The following is a 23,244-nucleotide window of genomic DNA, read 5'->3' as shown; positions in this document are numbered from 1 at the left end:
TGCTACAAAAATAGTTTGCATTGACAGAAATCACAAAAGAATATAACCATAAAGACACCCCAGAAACCAGTTATTCCAACAGCATTATTCCACTGAGATTGTAACTTTTCACTGTGTGGGTGAGCCATTGCTGCATAAGTTAACTTTCTCAATACCACATTGTTTTCCTTCCCACTCTAACTTGTCTAAGCAGATTCCAATCATACAAAGAAATTACACAGCTGCTTAACATTCCTCATTCCATTGATTTCAATGCAGACCAGGCATCACACAGCTAAATATCTACTCCATGGGTTTATGTAGGATCAAGACATTAAGTCACTGTCAACCCATCAACACGCTCTGGCTGTGCACAATAGACTACAAAAATCCATGCTGATAGAGATCTTGGCATAAGCAAGCAAATGTTAATTCCGGCTTTCACCAGTACCAATTTTACACTGCTACCCATTAATTGATTGATATTAAATCTGACAAAGAAGGGTTTGGGACCGCCCTACCCTGAGATTTCACAGTATTTGATCTGGGGAAAAAGTCTGCATGTGGAGCACAAATTTCTAGTTTAGGAGCTTAAAATCTGTGGTTTAATTTCACACTAGTTATATTGTGCACTTGCAAAGCTAGAGGTGTGATTTTGTCCTCAAATGAAGCAAAAAGTAACTTTAGCAACTTTTTCACAATACAAACATAGTTTTCGAAGACAATTTGTGCGTCGGGATTTATTTTGTGCAAAATGTGCATTTTTTGCATAGATGTATTATTTACTGTGAATAAAATATTGTGTCCTATGCAGAAAATGTTGTGGTTTGGTACTCGTTCTGCAAAAATCTTTGAGGTGGCGCAGTGGGTTAAACTGCTGAGCTGCTGAATAAGCTGACCAGAAGATTGTCAGTTTGAAGCCACAGGATGAGGTGAGCTCCCACTGTTAGCCCCAGCTCCTGCCAACCTAGCACTTCAAAAACTTGCAAATGTGAGTTGATCAATAGGTACTGCCTTGACAGGAAGGTAACCGGCACTCCATGCAGTCATGTCAGCCACATGACCTTGGAGGTGTCTACAGACAATGCAGGCTCTTTGGAGATAAGACAGAATAGATATAAAGGAGATAAGATGGAATAGATATAAAGTATTATTATTAATACACAGAAAACATAATTTTCTTTACAGGAACAAGCAAGTTCTGTCTTCCTGCATGGGAACATGCTTGTTTTCTGTACCCCAAAAAGTTCAAGTTTTGTGCAGAATAAGCGTTAAACTGCAATGGTTCTCAATGGAACAAGATTTTCTTTCTCTAATCTTTAAAACTATTTTTGAATATTCTTTCTGTTCTGATTCAGAGTATGCCTTTTCAAATTCAGCCAAACTCTTATACCATGGACGCAAATTAATTTAACTTCATTTGGGTATTGCCCTAAAAAGTCCCCTGCCTGAAAATCATGTGACTTCCCTTCCATCCAAACACTGTTGTTACTTATTCATTCAGTCACTTCTGACTCTTTGTGACCTCATGGACCAGCCCATGCCAAAGCTCCCTGTTGGCCGTAGCCACCCCCAGCTCCTTCAAAGTCAAACCAGTCCCTTCAAGGATACCATCCATCCATCTTGCCCTGGATCGGCCCCTCTTCTTTTTTCCTTCTATTTTCCTCAGCATGATTGTCTCCTCTACACTTTCCTGTCTCCTCATTATGTGGCCAAAGTACTTCATCTTTGCCTCTAATATCCTTCCCTCCAGTGAGCAGTCGGGCTTGATTTCCTAAAGTCTAGCAACATCAAAACCTGAGACTGGAATCTTATTTTTTTTATTACAATCATGGCTTGGAAATTTGGGGAGTTGTAGTGCAAAACCTTTCCCATAAACAAGTATAGATATAGCCTAAGCATCCCACTTCCACAAGCCAAACATGAAATATGGGACAAGGTAAACATACACATAAAATGATGAAAAATATAGATTCTGGCATTGTAACAATTCCCAGCATTTATGCACTAATGTATAATCTGAAGGCTAACTTAACAAAAGCAAAAAGCAAGTCTCCAAGCTAGATTTTTATGACTCTATTGTTGCAAGCAAAGTATGGTGCAGGTGGTAAACACCTGGATGTGAGGTAATCGTGGAACAGACATCCACATCTGCTTCTATTACGAGTATTCCTGCTGACTGTTTCATCCAGAAGAACTGTCCCGAAGCATAGTTCCTGCCTGCAAGTGTATTACACAGCACAACAGAGTGGCAGTAGGTCACACATAAAACTTAACTTTTGCACATATGCCAAAGGCGTTGACCACTAAGGTTCCAGGGTCAGGACATTAGTTTTCGTTTTCAAGATATCATTCCCATCATCTCTTATCATTACTTATGTTGGATAGGGATAAAGAATACCCAGTCAAGTCCTAGAACTCAGACCCACCTGTTGTTTACTGAGCAGGTGAAATCTAACTGGATATGTTCACATATTTTATTATGCTTACAAGGAACCCTTAGGGATTCTTTCATCCAATTTATGTCCATGCATTTTAGACAACCAAGCTACTCATTTAAAAAAAAATCTAGTTGGTCTTCACCTGTTTTCCTTAATACACCTAATTAGACAAGGAAGCAATCATTTGGGAGAGCAGGAGAGTGGAAGATAGCTACAGAATTGCACTAGAGGACTAGAGATTCCCAAACTGGTGTTCTTCCAGGTAAATATTTAGTATTTTGATATGGGGGGCCTGTGCCCCTAACCCCAATGAATGTGGAAGAATTACTTACCTAGCCATCAATTTTGCTCCTGAAATAGTTTCTTCTTTATCCCACTTCCACAACTTTATTTTTCCCCCAAGTTGATCCAAAGATTCACGTGTCCTTTGCTTTCAAAACAATTTTCAATTTTGAACTGTTATGGGAGGAAGATGTGTTGTGATGTTGCAAAGACTATCCGAATCGTTTTACGCTCCATCAGTTTCTGTAGGAAGCTGGCAAAACTGATCTCCCTCTAACTGAATCCAACAAGAGACACAGTTCATCTGGCCAGAAAGGGGGTGGTTACGCTGCCTGCTTTCATTATGTTTGTCTGCAAGGCCCCTTGATAGTTGACAAAACTCCTATCCACAAATGCTCTGACCAGCCTTGTCAGATTACAACATTGGAATCAAATCCTTTTTATACCATGAACATAAGTCAGCAAGCTGTGGCAACTGATAAGCAGATAAAACTCTTTACAATCAATAGCACTGTGCTGTTTGGAATTAAATGACTACTTCAATTCTACTACATTTGTGCTTGTCTCATTTCTTAAGTTACCACTTATACTGATATCCTCCCCATTAGCAGGTCTACAATTCATCTGGGTCTAGTCTTGAACACAAATAACCTAGTAACTAAAAAAGCTGCTGATCTTATCTCTAAATATAGCCTTTATCTTGATTTATAGACTGCCTAAATTCTACAATTTCTTCCAGATGAAATCAGAAGACAAACCCCTGCAAATTTATCTGAAATCTCAGAAACTTTGCTTCACGATCCAAACCTCTTAGCTTGACATATGGTTGTTCTTCACGGATTTTGCCTTTTGGCAGCTCACTCAGGGACAATTTAAGTATTATTGACAGCACTCAACCCACACCTTGGCTGCCAAAATATTCCAAGTGAGAAGCCTCTTATCACTAAACAGAGGTAATGTTCCAAACAGCATAAAGATAGACACACTTGAACTGGGAGCCTCTTGATCTCTGAGCTTATGCAAGGAGGGAGGGTGTTACCTTCTAAGTTTGAGCAGGGCACAGCAAGACGCCAGGCCCACCTCCTTCTGCACCATCATTATTGGTGCTGGCATGGCTATAAACATTTTCAAGTTGGCACAGCTGAGCTCAGAGAATGGCTGGGCCATCTATTCATACTTCAAGGCATACAAAGTACTCATTGTCCTAATGGTGTTGCCATTCTCACTTTCCCAAATTATTCAAGTCAATCAGCAGCAGTCCAAAAATTTGTGGTTTACGTCTCTGACTCTTCATCTATTCATACTTCAAGGACATACAAAGTATTCATTGTCCTGGTGGTGTTGCAATTTTCACTTTCCCAAATTATTTAAGTCAATCAGAAGTACAGTAGAGTCTCACTTATCCAACATAAACAGGCTGGTAGAACATTGGATAAGCGAAAATGTTGGATAATAAGGAGTGATTTAGGGAAAGTCTATTAAACGTCAAATTATGTTATGATTACAATATGATTTTACAAATTAAGCACCAAGACATCATGTTTTTACAACAAATCAACAGAAAAAAGCAGTTCAGTAAACAGTAACGTTATGTAGAAATTACTGTATTTACGAATTTAGCGCCAAAACAGACAAGGGTTCTTTCTTTCTCTCACCCTGGACTGCAATGGATAATACAGAACGCTGGATAAGTGAAGGTTGGATAAGTGAGACTCTACTGTAGTCTGAAGATTTGTGGTTTACATCTCTGACTCCACTTAATAACGACAACTTGTCTAGGATATTATGTTCAGCTTCCTAAAATGTTATGAACCAGAAATTCAGTTGTGGTCAAGACATTTTCTCCTGGCCTTGCTTGTGTCTTATCCCAACACACACACACACATATATAGACACACACACACACACAAATACAAGGATAAGGCATTACAATTCTTTTTAAAGATATTTAACATTCCACAGAATATGGAAAGTATCTACTATGGGTCTGGAATAACATGTAGCATGACATTTTTAAAAACGTCACTGCCCAGACTTTAGACATGCTCCAGGAGGGATAAATGGTAAAGGTTTCCCCTGACATTAAGTCTAGTCATGTCCAACTCTGGTAATAGTGCTCATCTCCCTTTTTAGGCCAAAGAGACAATGTTGTCCATAGACACCTCCAAGGTCATGTGGCCGGCATGATTGCAACAGTTACTTTCCTGCAAAAGCAGTACCTATTCATCTACCCACATTTGCATGCTTTCGCACTGCTAGGTTGACAGAAGCTGGGCCTAACAGCGGGAGCTCGCCCTACTCCCCATAGGCATACTGCCAACATTTCACTCAGCAAGTTCAGCAGCTCAGTAGTTTAACTCGCTGTGCCACCAGGAAGGATATGGAGGACAAAAAGCATGTTTCCCTTCTCTGACTGATACATAGGCACAAAGTTACCCAATAGCTGTCATTTTACAACAGAAAGCTGAGAATTCTGGTTTAATAGGCCACAATGTGAATGACTTAAAGCGTACACAGCATTTGCATCTGCATTATTCTACAGGAAAAAGTTTCATGTGATACCTGAATATAAGGCAGAATTCATAAACCAACAAATAACTCAAGTTAAACTTGGTTTGTGATTCTGACTAGTTTCATTACAAGGCAGAATGTCGTGCCCTCCCTTCGGCTGTATTGGAGGGGAGGTACCGGAAGACCCCCTTCAAGCGGAGACGATGCCCCTGTGAGTCTGGTCATGTAGAAACCACTGAGCATGTGCTACTTCACTGCATGTTATATAGAGATCTTAGATCTAATCTAATTAGACCATGGCTTCTAAAATACCAAGGACACAGTGAAAAATATTATTACACCTTGCTGCTTTCGGACTCTAACACTTACAGTGTTGCTAAGTTCTGTGCTGCTGCATTTAAAATTAGACAGGTAATAATTGACCCCATAAGGCAACACCCTGTTGAGAATGTAGTCAGAGCAACATGTTACAGCTGAAATGCTACTAGACTCGCAATGTGCCCCTCCCTTCCCCTTTAGTGCCCCCCCCCCAGTGTTTTTGACCCCTCCTATCAATCTCTCTCCCCCCCCCCTTCGGTTCCATACCTGTTATAATATCCTGTGTTTTAAAATGTGATTTTAAACTGTTTTCTAATCTACTTTTAAATAACTGCTTTACTGGGGAATTGTCCTTCCCCTCCCAGGGCGCTTGTGCCCCGCTTTGTGCTGGTCAGTGACCGTAATAAAGTTTTGTACTTGTACTTGCTAGTTTCATTACATGGGAACACAATCCCATTTTTGGATGTCATATAAACGTCTCGCGTTCCTTTCTTTTCATCTACTCATTCAAAGGGGGTCATGAACAGATTGCAAATGCTTCCTGTGTTTGTTTGTTTTGTTCTACATTACAAATCAAGGGGAAATTTCAGGAGTCTGGAAAGTGACTTTTGTCCCCTTGCACCACTGTGAGTGCCAAACACAGCCACAAGCCTCCTCTTCTAGGACAATCCCAAGAGAGGGCCATTAATGTTAAAAAATGAGGGGTGCATAACAACATGTTATTATACTGGCCCACTAGAAACCACATATACAAGTGTTCTTAGGAAATAATCACATCTTCCAAATTGCTGGTATTACTGTCATATAATGTAAAGATGGGCTATATTCCATGACTGAAAAACCTATCAGTAAATCCACCATAAATGAATAGTGGTCAATTACTTCAGACTTCAACCACAATTTGAAGCATCCTGCATTCCACACAAGTCTGCATTGGTAACCTTCCTTCAGATGTCAAATGTATGTGCCTGCCAAAAAGACGATCAATAAACCACAAAGAAAAATCTGTATTCATCTCTTACTACAAACATTTTTAAGAACCTAAACATTAATAACATCTGATATCCTCATCCAAATACATGCCCGTGCTCTGGTCTGGATGTTTTGCTCAGTGTAACAAACCATTTCCAAACTTCATATGAAGAACTTTTTTCATGGTGACCACTGCTGTGAAAGAAATACTTCTGTGGTTGCAGAGGTTTCCAGTGCATATTCTTGCTCATGTATTTGGTTCATGCAGAGCACTGACCAAGCCAGTCAGGCTTCACCATTGCACGCAAACACATTTGACACTCCTCTGTAGATATAAATAAGCAAAACTGAAGTGGTGGACATGCCAGACCCAAGAGCTTATCAGAAAAGTGTTTGAAAGACAGATCTAAACAGATGAAACTTCATAGTGGGTAAGAGACAGTAGCATTAGAGAATGGATAACAACTTTCGCATGTCTACACTCAGTAGTTTCTAATTTGCCCATTTGTATCTAAGAATTCTGATAAAGTACACACACATGTCATTTTCTATTTATCTAATCCAATGGTTCTTAACCTGAGGACCGCGGACCACCAGTGGGCCGGGAGGACCAAAATCTGGTCCACGAGCCTCCTTCCTCTTTATTTAGTTTAGTTTAGGCTGCTTTCGTGCCACCTGCTACTCCTTCCCTGTCGCTGAACATGGCATATGTTCTGTATTGGAAGCTAGCGCTGATGTGGTCTAAACAATGCAATTTTCTGAATGTGCACCCCAAACCAAATCTAAAGTTGACCAAAAACTGATTCGTAACCCTTTTGGTACTAATGTTGGAGAGTGGTCCCTGGACAAAAAAAGGTTGGGAACCACTGAGCTAAGTCATACCCCTCTGTCTTTCTGCATCAGTGTGCTATCAGACAGAATTTGTTCAGTCTGTTTTGCCATTATTTCCTCTCCTCTGTGTTTGAAGAGTATGTATTACAAAGCCTTTCACCCAGGAGATGTTTTGAGACCTTTAATATTTCTAACTGATCTTCATATATGTTATAAAGAAGATTGAATCTGTTTAATTTATTTGCTAGACCATATTCAGTGATGCTGTCGGACAGGTTGTTGCTCTTCTTCTGCTTGTAAAGTATAATCACACAGCTTGTGAGATGCATTATTGTCTCTCGTATTCCCCAATGGTAGGAATTATAAAACATCTCTCCGTATCCTCCCCCACCCACTTCCTTCAGCCTCCCTGAACCATAGAATTGTAGCTATATTTCATGATGAAATATAGCTACAATGTGGATGTCATGTTTAAGGTTCATAGCTGAAACAATTTGTCCTCCAACAATATTTATACTTACTCCTCCTCTTTCCTCTTGAAGATACAAAGCTCTATAATGAATGAACCCTGCTTACTGAACCCTTCCTTTAAATACTGGAATTCTATGGCTGCCTTTGCCTTTAAAATGTATTTCAAATCAATAGCAATCCTGCAACAGTGAGGAAATATGATACAGATACATATTCAAACAAATATGTGTTGTTTAAGTAAAGAAAATAATGAAAAATAAAATATGACAGTGACAGTGACAGTGACCAATAGCAACTTAACATTGATAAAAGCAGCCAATGCCGCCAATTAGTAGAAAAATATGCCTTAATCAGTTATAGGGCCTGAAGTTTTAAGAGCTAGTTAGTCTCCCCATATGGTCCATATTTCATTTCCTGTGTATTTTCTTGGATTCTTGTCCCATTTTTTTCCTGAGACCTTTCAAAACAAAGCAGTTGGGAAGATTTCCATCAGCAGGCAACATAAATGCAAGTTTCTGTCATCCTTCCTTATAGCATTTAATGCGGTTTTCTGCCCAACTGCTTTTCAAGAATCGCCTCTTGTCCCAGTACAATTTTATAAAGTGAAAAGGAAATGCATTTTGTCAGCAGCAGCAGCAGAAACACCATATTGGGCATCTTTCTACAAGTGTATTGGGCTGTTATCTAGAGGGTATAAGGGGACGTGCCTACTTAGTAAGCCAAAAAACTCTGTGAAAGGCTCTGAAACACCTAATTTTACCTGTAAATGCTTGTTCAAGCTCTAAGGAATCCTCCGACTTTTGGGGGGATTCAAACAGCAGATTGCCACCTGTTCTTGCCTGGTCAATTTTGCAATGCTCCAGGCTAGACGTTAAAAACTAGTCTACCATGAACAGCTGGCAAAAACTATATGTCACGGAGAGGTCAATTTGAAATATGTTTTGGCATGGCTGATAAAACACACATTCTTTCAAGTCAGCAATACTTCACAAAGACAAATTGGAAAAGACAAAAACCATGTGCATTGTGTTTTATAGCCGATTCCAACAGGGAATGAGAAAGAGGACACAATGGAAGAGAAAAAAAGCCAGCCAATTCTGTCCTGTTCTGGCAATGTTAAATCAGATAAGCGTGCATACCAACAAGTGTTTGGAGTGGGAGGACGAATCACAACACTTTATTATCATTTTGGACTTAATTTTATAATAATGGTTAGACCCAAATATGGTATGAAAGAAAAGTTTCTCTGTTGTTAAATCCAGATGTACCATGATTATATGGTCAGGGAAAGATAGTTCGATTTAAAGACTAAAAATAGTAAGTGAACTAGTTATAACTTCTATGCTCCCTTACAGATCTTTGTAGAAGTCCATTTATCTCCATCAGGCCTCCTGCTGGCTTTGTTGCCTCCGCTAAGAAAAAGTGAATGAGGAGGGAGCCTTTTGTTCTTCAAATTTAGTTCTTCATCTTGATTAAAAACACAGAACTGGCAACACATCAAGTCTAGCTTGCTTTTATTTAAAATTGCATTCAGCACAATCCCATATTCAAAATAAAGAGTCATTAAAGAGATATTGCAAGTGCAATTAAGCACTTAAAGTAAAAGGTGTATTATCTCTCATCTATAACAATAAAAAATAATGTCTGCGTGTCGCTGGCAATCAGTGAAAGGTCAAGCTCAATGGCTGACATTTGGCATAGTGAGGTTTCCTAATTGCATTTAAATTGCAGTGTCCAAAATTCGAAACTGGGGCTTCCTAGAGAATATAAAGGGAGCATGAGAAAACTCACCAGAAATTGTTAAGGCTTTAAAACAACAGAGGACTCTTTATGAAAGAACAGCTAAGATTCTTGAGGCAGGGTAGAAAAAAAGTTTAATGATGGATTAAGACTGGTGTAGGGGTCAGGGTAGAAAGGCTAACTGATCAGATATCCAGCTTAAGAGTAAGTATTGCTGTTGTTGCTTTTTGAGCAGATGCTACTGATCATGGAAAATCCTAAAATCTGAGATAATAATAACAACAACAACAACAATTTATACCCCATCACCATACTTGGGGCGGCTCACAAGCACTCAGGGTGCAAACATGCAAAATACAAAAGGTGGAAAGACAACAACACAAAGCAATAAAAACAAACATAAACATCATAAATTCCTCTGGTTAAAAAAATAAAATGCAACAATAGCTGCAGAACAAAGCAAACTGCAATCAATATCAATCTCTTAAAGCGCACAGTGACGTGATCTCTGGGTCCTTCAATTTCTAAACATGGTCAAAGCCTTGTCTAAAAAGCCATGTCTTCAATTGTATATGGAAGGCTTGGAGAGTGGGAGGTAGCCTGATCTCCTCTCGGTCCTGCACTTGAGATAGAGGTGGGACTGAGAAGAGGGCCTCCCGGTGCCTGAGCCGATTCATAGAAGGAGATGCAGTCTCAAAGATAGGCTGGACCAGATGGGTGTAGGACTTTATAAGTAATAACCGGCACTTTGCATGGGGCCCAAAAACTCAGCAGCAGCCAGTGGAGCTGCTTTAATAGGGGCATAGTATGCTCTCTATAACGAGGCCCAGTTAGTAATCTGGCCACCAACCTTTGTAGTAACTGCAGTTTTTGAGCCGTCTTCAAAGACAGCCCCACGTAGACTGCATTACAGAAGTCCATTTTTGATGTAACTAAGGCATGGACCACGGCAGTCAAGTCAGGCTTCTCAAGGTAGGGTCACAGCTGGCACAAAAGCTTTAATTGTGCAAAGGCTCTCCCAGCCACTGCTGACACTTGAGCTTCAAGCATCAGCGCAGAGTCAAGAGGATCCCCAGACTGTGGACCTGTGTCTTCAGAGGGAGTGTAACCCCATTGTGCAGGTTGCCACGCTATACTCCGTTTGGCCTCGTGATTGACCAGAAGGACCTCTGTCTTGTCTGGATTAAGCTTCAGCTTGTTAGCCCTTATCCAGTCCATCACAGTTGCCAGGCACTGGTCCAGGATCTGGGGAGCTTCCTTGGAATGAGGTGGAAGAGTAGTAGTGTGTCATCTGCATAGAGATGGCACCCAACTCCAAAACTCTGGATGACCTCACCCGCGGTTTCATGTAGATGTTTAAAAGCATGGGGAAAAGACTTGAACCTTGCGGGACCCCACTGGTCAATGGCCAGGGATCCGAGCAGGTATCTCCCAGCACCACCAACTGGGTATGAACCTCCAGGAAGGAGTGGAGCCACTGCAGAGCAGTGCCTCCAAGACCCATTCTGGAGAACCGACCCAGAAGGATACCATGGTCAATAGTAACAAAAGCCGCCAAGAAATCCCAGCCCCAGGATGCTTTTCAAACAGGGGAAGATGCAATATCTATCTATCTATCTATCTATCTATCTATCTATCTATCTATCTCTCAAGAGATAAGAGAAAGGAAGGAAAACAATTCCTTTGCTTCTGTATAGACCAATTCTAAGACAGCCAATGGTATCAGATTGAATGGTAAATATTTGTAGGTTCAGTTTAGGTGAGCTTGGAGGGTGGAGCTCGGTAATAGGCAAGTTTTGGGATCACCCATCAGACATGTTATATGCTTGTGTCAACTCCATCTTATTTATTCCCCAATCTGTCTCCAGTCTTCCTGAACCTTCTTCATTTCAATGCAACACATTAGCTTCAACTTCAATTAGTGAATGGCTTACATTTTTGGGTAGCCCGTATTCCACTGAGGTCTTCAGTCTCTCAGGCCAATATCTCATTGGGAGAACTTAATAATACAAGCATGTGAGTCTGTGGACACTCAAACTGAGTTCTGGAATAATTGCCAATGGTCAAGATTCACACACTGCCATTAACTTTAATAAAAGGAAGTGGGGAAACAATGTTCAGAACCACAGGAGTTTCACAAACAGAGATGAAGTTTATGTTTCTAATAAAGTTTTATTGTCAGGTTGTGGTGAGTTTTCCGTGCTGTACTGCCCTCCGGAAGCATTCTTTCCTGACATTTCACCTGCATCTATGGCAGGCATCCTGAGTAAGAAGCTAGACCTTGAAACTGCTAGTCCGTTAAATGCTAATAAAAGTGCAACATTCACACCTACCTCAAACAGACAAGAGTTATTTCTCCCACCCTGGACTTTCCATAGATATATAAACCCCACTTGCCTAGTTTCCAATAGACCTCACAACCTCTGAGGATAAATGCCATAAATGTGGGCAAAACATCAGGAAAGAATGCTTCTGGAACATGGCCATACAGCCCGGAAAACTCACAACATTTTATTGTCAGGCTTATGACTCTTTACTTCCTAGTTTTCAAATGGCCAAACAGGAGACTGGTCTCAATCTTCATTGGTATTCCTCTGGACTATCTTAAGTGACAACAAAAGCAGCATCTTAAAACAAAATATAGGCTGTATCATCATTTTTCCCTTTTCGGGGATGATTTTAATACCTCTGCCTAATGAAGAAGCCAGTGAGCTTTGACAGCTTGCATTATATATTTTATCTTTTTTAGTTGGTCTGGTAAAGTATCATTCTTTTGTGGATGTCAAAATTTTGTTTCTATCGCCAGCACAACTACTCCAGAATATTCCTCTTATATGATAAACCATTAGCAGCCAGCACAAGCCTCTGAACTTCATTAATTTGTTAAATATTCTTAGAAAACCATCCAAGTTGGCAGCCATCTCTAGATCTTGTGGTAGCACAAGATACTTTGCACTGTGTGGAGAATATATCCTCTTAGGCTAAATCTCTCATCATTCAGCTTCAGCTGACAAGCTCTGTCTTTGGTATTGTGAGAGAGAAAATGCATACTTCTTCCTATTCATCCTCTCCAAACTATGTGTAATTTTATATGTCTCTTGTTACTTTCCTTTCTTTTAAGTTAACTATCAGAACTTTTCTTCATATGAAAGTTGCTCCAGCCACTTGCTCATTTTGTCACTTTTTTCTACAGCTTGTACAGCTTCGTCTATCATTTTTGTGGTGGGATGAACGCAACACAGTCTTCCAGAGGTGGTCACACACCACAGACCTGCAAAATAATAGTACTCTGCTGGCATTTTTATTTTCCGTTCCTTTTCTAATTATGCCCGACATAGAATGTGCCTTTTTTCACAGCCACAGCACACTATATATCAACATTTTCCGCAGATTGCCAGCAGAGTTTTAGGTTCAGCACTGCCATTTCAAATCCTTCAATTGAGTATTCCTTGAGAATAGTATGTATTGTTTACTGAAAATGGGAGAGAATTGATCGAGTGATTACAAGTGTCGGCAAGCTCAGTGAGGAAAACAATATATAATATGTAATCTTGTGTACTATGAACAATTTTAGTCCCAAGATTTTCCCCATTACATCTGATGTATACATTTTTCATTGTCTATTTTGCATCTTTTCAGTGAATCTCCCTCAAACTATTTCAATGTATTATGAGACTTCTCTCACTGTTCTGAGATCTGAGTAAAATCAGGCAATGATTCCTCCTATTCTGTACTGGGCAACATGTTTAAACGTTGGGTTTTCACTGAGAATTTTTTACCTAAATCTAAAGGAACAGTATTTTGAACTATTTTGGGGTATATCAAACTGAATCAAATAATAGATATATGGTCCTCTCTCACTGTTCAATGTCTGAACAGGACTAGGGTTTGAAACTAGTCCAGGTGCTTTTTTGTAAATTCTGGGTAACTTGCTACTAAGATTTATACTTCATGAACAGAGCATTTTTACTGTGCTTTAGCACAGCAGGATAAACCACCAGCTGCAGAAAATCTTGCTGATCAAAAGGTCGACAGTTCAAGGCCAGATTGGGGTGAGCTCCCAACTGTTAGCTTAGTTTCTGATCACCTAGCAGTTCGAAACAGTAATGTGAATAGATAAATGGATACCGTTTTGGCGGTGAGATAATAAAAGGTGCCCATGCGGACATGCCAGCAATTCAATCAGGAGAGTGTCTAAAGACAACATAGCTCCTCGGCATGGAAGATGGAGTAATAGCACCCCCTCACCCCCCCCCCCCCAAAGTGGCCGGAGTGGAGCACAGCCTCTAGATACCAGAGATGGAAAAATATGGGAAGCCTTTGCCACTATTTATGTACTGTATGTCTTTGTTAATTGTATAGCGGCATTGAATGTTTGCCGTATATGTGTACTGTAATCCGCCCTGAGTCCCCTCAGGGAGATAGGGCGGAATAAAAATAAAGATGATAGTGATTATGATGATGATGATGTTCTCCTCCAGTAGTTTTGGACTTCAGCCAGCTTACCAGCTGTTAGGAATTGTGGGAGCTGAAGTCCAAAACACCCAGAGGACCAAAAGTTCTAGAGTGCTCCATTCAGATTTTAGCTTGCATTAAAAGTGGCCAAAATACCCGAAAGGCACCAGATCTCATCTGATCTTCGAAGTTAGGCAGGATCAGTCCTGATGAGTACTTGGATGAGAGAATATAAACAAATACCACGTGCTGTGGGCTATATTTCAGAGGAAAAAACTGACAAAACCACTTTTTGAGTATTCCCTGCTAAGAAAATTCTATGAAATTCACTAGGGTGCCATAATTCATCAGGTGACTTGAAGCACACACACACACACACACACAGTATAATTTGGATAGAGCAAAGATTAAGCAACAAGATAAACGTTTTTATTAGAAATGTTTCTAAACCTCTTCTCATTTATATACAAATCCTGAAGCAGTTTACAACATCACCACAGAATAATGAAACAATCCAATAAAAACAGAATGATGCAATGTAAGAGAGTGCCTCAAAGTTGGGGGAAAGCCAAAGCAGAAAGCTTTTCAATGAACCTCTGAGGCACGGCAGTATTTGAGGCCTGATCTATTACAGAGGAAAGATAATTAGAAATGACTGAAATAGGAGGCTGAGCAAATCAAAATACACGAATTTTAAAATCACAGCTTTGAATTTGATTTTTTTTAAATAAAAAATAGAAATAATATACTAAGGCCTAAATCCAAATGCACTAAAGTAGACCATCTGAATTAATGACTCAATGGGAATTTGATTAATACATAGATGCATATGTTTAAATTGCTTTGACATTTCTTTGGCTGAGACTAACAATTGGATTTAAGTCTATAGTCCTGTTAATCTAGATTGCTATCATAATTTAAGATTAGTCTTCTTAAAGGGACACCAGTAATATTTACTTACAACCTCAAAAAATGAAAACATAGTTCTGACACTAACATGCATTTGAGTTCCCTACAATCAAACATTTAGCATTTCACCTCATCAAAACAAGTCTAGTCTGTCTAGCAATGAACATCAGTTTCTAATACAGCCTTCAATTTCTGGGCTTTCGGTTTGTGGGTTGCTGTGAGTTTTCCAGGATGTATGGCCATGTTCTAGAAGCATTCTCTCCTGCCACATCCATGGCAGGCAACCTCTGAGAATGCCTGCCATAGATGTGGGCGAAACATCAGGAAAGAATGCTTCCAGAACACGGCCCTACAGCCTGCAAAACTCACAGCAACCCAGTGATTCCGACCATCAAAGCCTTCAACAACACTTTCGGTTTGTGTTTTTCAGTAGACTAAATTTACAAGATATACATAGACATAGCCAAAGAGGAGAGGAGAGTAGATAAAAGCAGGCATTATGTGAGGAAAGAATTTATTATTTATTTATTTATTTATTTCGAGGTTTTATATACCGACCCTCTCACCTTCAAAGAGGGATTCGGACCGGTTCACAACATGTGTTAACATACAAAAAATATACAATTACAACACAATGCCACTTCATTACATGGTTAAAATATCAGCACTATACACGTTAAAACATTATCATCACAGTTAAAAGAGCCAACTCGTCCAACACCATCACAATCCCATTCATCATCCTCCTTTCATGTGGGCAAAGAATTAAATCAGTTGTCAAATGCCGCGTTCCACAACCAGGTCTTTGTTAGTTTCCTGAACGTCATGAGGGAAATGGCAGGGAGTTCCAAAGTCGAGGGGCCACCATCGAGAAGGCCCTGTCCCTCGTCCCCACCAGCCGTGCTTGTGCAGGCGGAGGGACCGAGAGCAGGGCCCCTCCAGACGATCTTAGTGGTCTTGATGGTTCGTAGGGGAAAGAATGCAAGAAACTAACATCAATTTTGCTAGAGGAGAAAAAACCCTCCCACTATATATTATAAAATACTATACACTAAACTGCAATTTAACATGTTTCAGTAGTTGATCATTTCTCTTTATTCAGATCCTTTCTTTACCATAAATTGCCCTGGCTTAATCCATTGTCAAAAAGAGCCAGTCTCTGTCTCACCATCACACGGAATCTGTGTATCACAACACGGACAACAATGTCTCCTCTCAACATCACAGCAATCTTGGAGGTAGCTATAGAGTCAAATTCTCTAAGGGCCCCTCCACACAACCCTATATTCCAGAATATCAAGACAGAAAATCCCACAATATCTGCTTTGAACTGGGTTATCTGAGTCAACACTCAGATAACATGGGATTTTCTGTCTTGATATTCCGGGATATAGGACTGTATGGAAAGGCCCCTAGTAACAATATTCACGTGTATAAAGCTCACCTGGGCTTTGAGATCTCTGAAATAAGATCCTGTCACTCTGGGCCCTTCCACACAGCCCTATACCCCAGAATATCAATGCAGAAAATCCCACATTTTCTGCTTTGAACTGGGATATATGGCAGTGTGGACTCAGGTAACCCAGTTCAAAGCAGATATTGTGGCATTTTCTGCCTTGATATTCTGCCTTGATATATAGGGTGACAGAGTGACAGGATCTTCTTTCAGAGATCTCAAAGCCCAGGTGAGCTTTTATACAAGTGAATATTGTTACTAGGGGTCCTTCCACACCCTTCTGAGATGCAATTGACAAGCACATGGGGAAGGGCTTTCTCAGCTAGGTTATATAAGCCATTATAACTAATGCTTGAACTGCTACTGATACACTATGATCAACAGGCTGCAGAAGATGAAAATAATCTCAGAAACATGAGAGACAGGTACAGTGAGCTCCTCATTTGCATATGTTTCAATAACAGTTTGACAATAATTATAAAAGTGACTATTTCTCCGCTCAAAGTTTTTGGGAGACTTGCATGATGAGTTCCAAAATCACATCTGCCAGGACAGATTTGTTGCTCAGGTCCAATCATGTTGGTGGCCTTCAGAAAGACTAAGATAATGAAAAGTTCAGCCTCTGAAAAATACTGGACAGCATTCAGTAATCTGACCAATTCCATATGTTTCCAAGGGCAGACAATTCTTACAGGTAAGAAATAGATGCAGCAAAACCAACATTTATCAAGAAATGTCTGATTATGGCACTATTCCTCCTATAACAAAACCCATACTCTGTGGCAAAGATCAAACCAAAAATATGCCCCATTCTATAGGTTAGGTCAATAGGTTAGGACCCAACTAAGGGTCCTTCCACACAGCCATATAACTTTGAATATCAAGGCAGAAAATCCCACAATATCTGCTTTGAATCGGGTTTTCTGAGTTTGAACTGGGTTATCCGAGTACACACTGCCATATATTCCAGTTCAAAGCAGAATATGTGTAGAAGGGGCCTGAGAAAGAATTGGAGTTATCATGGAAGATGATCTTCCAGCCTGTGGTTTCAGTGAGAATGTCAAAATAACTCAGGACCATTGCTCTGGAGTTCTCCAACTCCATTCTTGAGACTCCTGCAGCCAACTCAGCATTTACACTTGGCAACAAATTGATGCCATGGTCTATATACTAGAAAAGATTTCTCCTAGCAATTTAATTAAATTAGAGGTCAGCAATTGTAAATAATAGCTTTCTTCTCCCGTCTGACACTGAACCCTTACTTAAACTGCCTTTGTGAACAAAATGGAAATCCTGGAATCAAAGAGCGTGAAGCATATCTCAAAAATGACAATGAAGTTAATCAGATACAACTCCAGTGGCAACACTTGTAAATACCAGATTAATAATGAGCTATCGCAGAAAGGGGAGATAAAGCAGACTACACCCAATACAACAAAACCACTCATTTGAAGAAACCTACATGCTGCATAACAGGAGATGACAATACAATTCAGTATTTGGGGAAAATCTGCTGAACATGCAAGAAGTTTGTACTTTTCATTTTTCATACCAACTCAGAAAATGAAGGAGCGTGCATAAGATACACATTTCGTTGGCTCATTTTGAACAGGTGTGGGATGATATGCCCAGAGGAGGAAAATAATGATATACTTTAAACTGCCACCTATCTTAAAATTTTAAAAAAACCACCTCGAAACATGGAAGCTTCGTGTTTCACAGACCATTTTAATAGGCTGTTTGAATTCTACAGCTTGGCATTAAAAACAACAACACAATCTGCCCGGAGCGTGCTTGCTTTAATAGAATGCCGTTTAAATCTGCTGAACGCTTTCAAAATAGGAGGTCTTTAACATCCTCCCAAACCCCCAAACCACTTCTTTCTTGAAAGTGTAATTATCCCGTGCTATAAAACATTAGGATATTGGCTATGTATACACAATTATAAATCTACCTAATCAGTTTATTTTAAGAGATATATGAACCAGCACATTTTCTGTCAATTAAAATGCAATAAGGACTCTATTATGCTCAAATCCAGCATTTATACTTGGCAACAAATTGATACTCATTTCTCAGGTCAACACCCCATACAATACAACGGACTATTCTCCATGGAGTGAAGTCCAATAAATCATCACATGCTCTGGGCCTCTGTGCATGTGAAAACTAGATTTTATGAGCAAGCCTTACACAGCTAATGTTTTGAAGGTGTCTTACCAAAAGCCTTGTTTCTCATTGTACAGATGCAAACCAGGGGTCCGCGGGCGCAAAGTGTACACTCGAGAATCCCCTTTCCATTATTCCCATGTGATGATACATCTTTGCGAAAGCTTTCCCACATTCTCACTTGCACATTAACAATAGCTATTATTAATGGTCAAAGCAACTGAGTTCAGACTTGCTTGCAAGCCTATAAGGACAAAGGATAAGGAAATGCAGTGATTCATACATGCATTTATTATTTATCTATTGCATTAATATCCTGTCTAAATGGGATTCAAAAGCAGCTTACCTGCATGCAAGAGCTAATTTCTGTACTATATTTTCAAATGGTGGCTACATACCGTATCTAAACATGAAGGCCACTCACATGAAATTCAATCGATAGTTTAACATTTGAACTTTCCATCGTATGTAAACAACAAGGTAAGATACATTCAAAAAGCCAACTAAATTTCAATACATACTCATAAAATGGTAAATATACATCTTATCACATAAAATATAGTTTTAGAATTCCTTTTTTAAAAGTTGCATGTGATAACAACCCACAACAAAGAAGGGTTGTTCTCTTTTCAAGATAATGCTACTGTTCTTAGTTCTGTGCTCCTATTATACTTGAGGTTAGTCTTTCATACATTACAATCTGTGCTTCAGTGGGGGTTTTTTTCTAAGAAGGTTTATTTGGATGGAACACCACGCCTCTGAGACTTGCATTAAGTGATAACCAAAGCCACATTCATTTCAGTGGTGTTTATTCAAGCTGGATCATTACTTAGCTCAGTTTGCTCCCTCCACTGGCTTTCTTGAAATCTTTTAACACAACTACACAATCCTGTAAACACATCCTGAAGCAAAAGGGCCAGTGAGTTGTTGTAGGTTTTCCGACATCTAATCACCTCTCAACAAAAGATTCCCCCAGGCACTGCCAAGTCATCAAATGCTAGTTAAGGTGGTCAGTTGAAACATTCACACCTAGCTCAAGCAGACAAGAGTCCTTTGTCCCACCATGGTCATTCCATAGATATATAAAACCCATTTTCCTACTTCCAACAGACCTCACTACCTCTGAGGATGCTTGCCATAGATGCAGGTGAAACGTCAGGAGAAAATGCCTCTAGAACATGGTCATGTAACCCAGAAAACCTACAACAATCCAGTGATTCCGGCCATGAAAGCCTTTGACAATAAAAGGGCCAGTGTTGTGGTTTCAGCATTGGACCATGATGCTGGAGAGTAGTAGCATTCAAATCCCAACTCAGACATGATTTTTAAAATACTGGGTTGCTGTGAGTTTTCTGGGCTGTGTGGCTATGTTCCAGAAGCATTTTCTCCTGATGTTTTGCCCACATCTATGGCAGGCATTCTCAGTGGTTGAGGTCTGTTGGAAACAAGGCATGTGGGCTTTATATATCTGTGGAATGTCCAGGGTGGGAGAAGGAACTCTTGTCTGCTTGAGGCAGGTATGGCCACCTTGATTAGCATTGAATGGCCTTGCAGCTTCAAAGCTTGACTGATTGCTGCCTGGTTGCTAAGTGTAGCATTTGTTGGTTTTTCTTAGTGGGTCTGTAGATAGTTTGTAGGTTGTGTTTTTTTCAGCAGCTTCCCTATGTGCTCAGTAGTTCCCTTAATGTACAAATGCTACATTCAGCAAAGGACAAGAGGGTTCCTCTCACTTTTGCAGGAGTCTACCATATACCATGCAGCTGTTGACAAGTCTACATAGGGACCACCAAACGCAGCATTGCCCAAACACGAATCAAGGAACATGAAAGGCACGGAAGACTACTTCAGCCAGAGAAGTCAGCCATAGCAGAGCATCTGATGAACCAACCTGGACACAGCAGATTATTTGAGAACACAGAAGTGCTGGACCACTCCAACAACCACCATGTCAGACTACACAGAGAATCCACTGAAATCCACAAGCATGGGGACAATTACAACAGAAAGGAGGAAACCATGAAATGTAACAAAATCTGGCTACCAGTATTAAAAAAAACCTTAAAATCAGGACAATAAATAAAGAGGAACACTTAAACAACAGAGGAATTCCTGACATGAAACAATTAGGGCCAGCTAACACCTTCCAACAAAGGATTCCCCCAGGTTGTAAGCAGCCAGGCTTAGAAGCTGCAAAGCCATTCAGTGTTAATCAAGGTGGCCATTTGCAACATTCAGGAAACATCAGGAGATAATACGTCTGGAACATGGCCATACAGCTCAGAAAACACACAGCAACTCAATGATTCCGGCCATGAAAGCCTCCGACAACACATTTTTAATACTCTTTATATTTAATCCTGTTTTAATGTTGAACATTCATATCTTTTAAATGGCTATGCTGAGGCTTTTATATCAAGCTGCTTTGAGTCCCCTGTAGGGGAGATAAAGCGAGGTATAAATAAATATAATAATAATAATAATAATAATAATAATAATAATTCCATTAAAAATATTTGAAAACATACTGAACAAAAGTTAGGCATAAAGTGAAAGTTTTAAATGCATCATTAAAACTTCATCATTGCATCTTGATAAGAAACTCTGTGACTGGTTCACCATAGGTCAGAAACAGCCAGAAGGCACACAACAGTGAGAACAACAATGCATCATGTAATCCCAGCTTGCTTTTGTGTTAACAGAGTTTTTAATTTTAAAATGTATGATTTGTATGTTGTTGTTGTGGTGGTGGTGATGATTTCGAAAGGTGCAAAAATATGTTGCAGATACCTAATGAAACCACTTCAAGTTTTCCCTCCATTCCAGGATCGACTTAAGGGCCCTTCCAAACAGGCCCTGATCCCAGGTTTTCTGTTTATCCCGGATTATCTGGCAGTGGGGACCCATATCTCCCAGTTTAAGGGCTCTTCCTATATCCTGGGATCTGATCCCAGGTTTTCGTATTTACCCCAGATTATCTGGCAGTGCGGACCCATATCTCCCAGTTTTAGGGCTCTTCCTATATCCCGGGATCTGATCCCAGGTTTTCGAGTTTACCCCAATTTATCTGGCAGTGTGGACCCATATCTCCCAGTTTAAGGGTCCTTCCAAACAGGATGTATATCCCAGGATCTGATCCCAGGTTTTCTGTTTATCTCAGATTATCTGCCAGTGTGGACCCATATCTCCCAGTTTAAGGGCCCTTCCAGGCAAGCCCTATATCCTGGGATCTGATCCCAGGTTTTCTTGTTTACCCCAGTTTATCTGGCAGTGTGGATCCATATCTCACAGTTTAAAGGCTCTTCCAGACAGGTCCTATATCCCAGGATCTGATCCCAGGTTTTCCGATTTAAACTGGATTATATGAGTCCACACAGCCAGATAATCTGGGATAAACTAAAAACCTGGGATCAGATCCTGAGGTGTAGGGCTTGACTGGAAGGGCCCTTAAGCAGATAATTTGAGATATAGGACCTGTCTGGAAGGACCCTTAAACAAGGATATAGGAGTCCCCACTACCAGATAACCTGGGATACAGGGGCAGTGTGGAAGAGGCTCAAAGGAATCCAACCGGCCCAACTCCCCCTTTTCTCTCGTCTTCTAACAGATCAGAAGAGCTGGCTAACATCAAGGCTGCTTAATGGAGAACATCTGTACCTGACCCCCTTTCCCTCCCAAAGTGACTTCTTAATGAAAGCGCCTGGGACTCTGGAGCTGAAGCCTCCCTTCCGGCGCCCCCTGGTGGCCAGGCGCGGACTCGCCACGCAGCGCTGCCAGGTGAGAAGCAAGAAGAGCCGGGGAAAGGCTCGACCTCCTCATCGATGGGGCGAACGCGGAGCCAGAACAAGAGAGCGAACGGCCGGGGAAGGGCTGGCGGGGAGATCTCACCTCAAGGAAGAGCGCCAGAAGGCTCCCCGTCTCACCTCTTTCTCAACTTCCCGGTCTAGCCTCTCCTGGCAGTTGGGAAAAGGCGCTCACCCCAAGAAGGAGGCAGGTCGAGTTCCTCTTCTTCATCCAGAGCCAAGGCGGAGGGAAGGAAGGAGGGAGGGAGGCACGCTCGAGCTGGCGCTACTCTCCACGCGAAGCAGCAGCAGCAGCAGAGGCGGCAGCAGGTCTTCGCCGCTCGTTGCAGGCTGCGTCGCTTTGCCCCGCCTCCCCAAGCCCCGCGGGCGGGAGGAAGGGGAGCCCGAGGAGGACCCTTTCCCTCCGCCCTCGGGAGCCTCACGTCGGAGCCTTCCTTGCTCAATCCCTCGCCTTCCCTCCCATTCACAAACGGGTGACGTCTCCCTTTTGTGCCTGCGGCGAAGAACCCGGGGAGAGAGATTGAGAGAGAGAGCGCGCGCGGGGAGACGGAGGGGCGCGCGGACGGAGCGCTGCTGCTGCTCTGCTCTTTGGAGAGAGACTGGCTGGAAGGGCCGCCTCGCCTTGAGCCACACTTCCTTTGCACTTTCCTCCCGTGTCAGCGTGGCCCTAAGCAATGCTGCGCGGGGCTAGTGTCTCTGCAGGCTCACCAAGTCCCGCCTTTCTACCTTATCACGTTGAGAAATTTCCCCCTCGTAGGACACTTCAGTTTCTTGAGGGTATCTTCAGTGTTTGTTCAGTTTCTTCAGTGGTCTACACTCTTGTTATGTTTTTAATGTTCTTCTGAAAGATAGGAGGGATGACGATGATCTAATTTCTCTGGGGAGTGAATTCCACTGGCGGGGGGCCACC

At 41.1% G+C, this 23,244-nt stretch overlaps 1 protein-coding gene across 3 annotated transcripts in view; it reads right to left on the bottom strand.

Moving 5' to 3' along the window:
- SEMA5A (semaphorin 5A) overlaps positions 1 to 22,838 on the bottom strand; it is a 208,783-nt gene extending 185,945 nt beyond the window's left edge. The window contains exon 1 of one of the 3 annotated variants that reach the window (XM_060774064.2): positions 22,420 to 22,838. The gene's annotated coding sequence lies outside the window, so the exon portion shown is untranslated. The remainder of the gene's footprint in view (positions 1 to 22,419) is intronic. The other 2 variants (XM_060774065.2, XM_060774066.2) reach the window with 2 other exon arrangements.
- Between the last annotated feature and the right edge of the window lie 406 nt (positions 22,839 to 23,244).

The sequence above is a fragment of the Anolis sagrei genome, chromosome 4, assembly GCF_037176765.1.
Source record: "Anolis sagrei isolate rAnoSag1 chromosome 4, rAnoSag1.mat, whole genome shotgun sequence".
Lineage (NCBI taxonomy): Eukaryota > Metazoa > Chordata > Lepidosauria > Squamata > Dactyloidae > Anolis > Anolis sagrei.
This window is presented reverse-complemented; position numbering and strand designations above follow the sequence as displayed.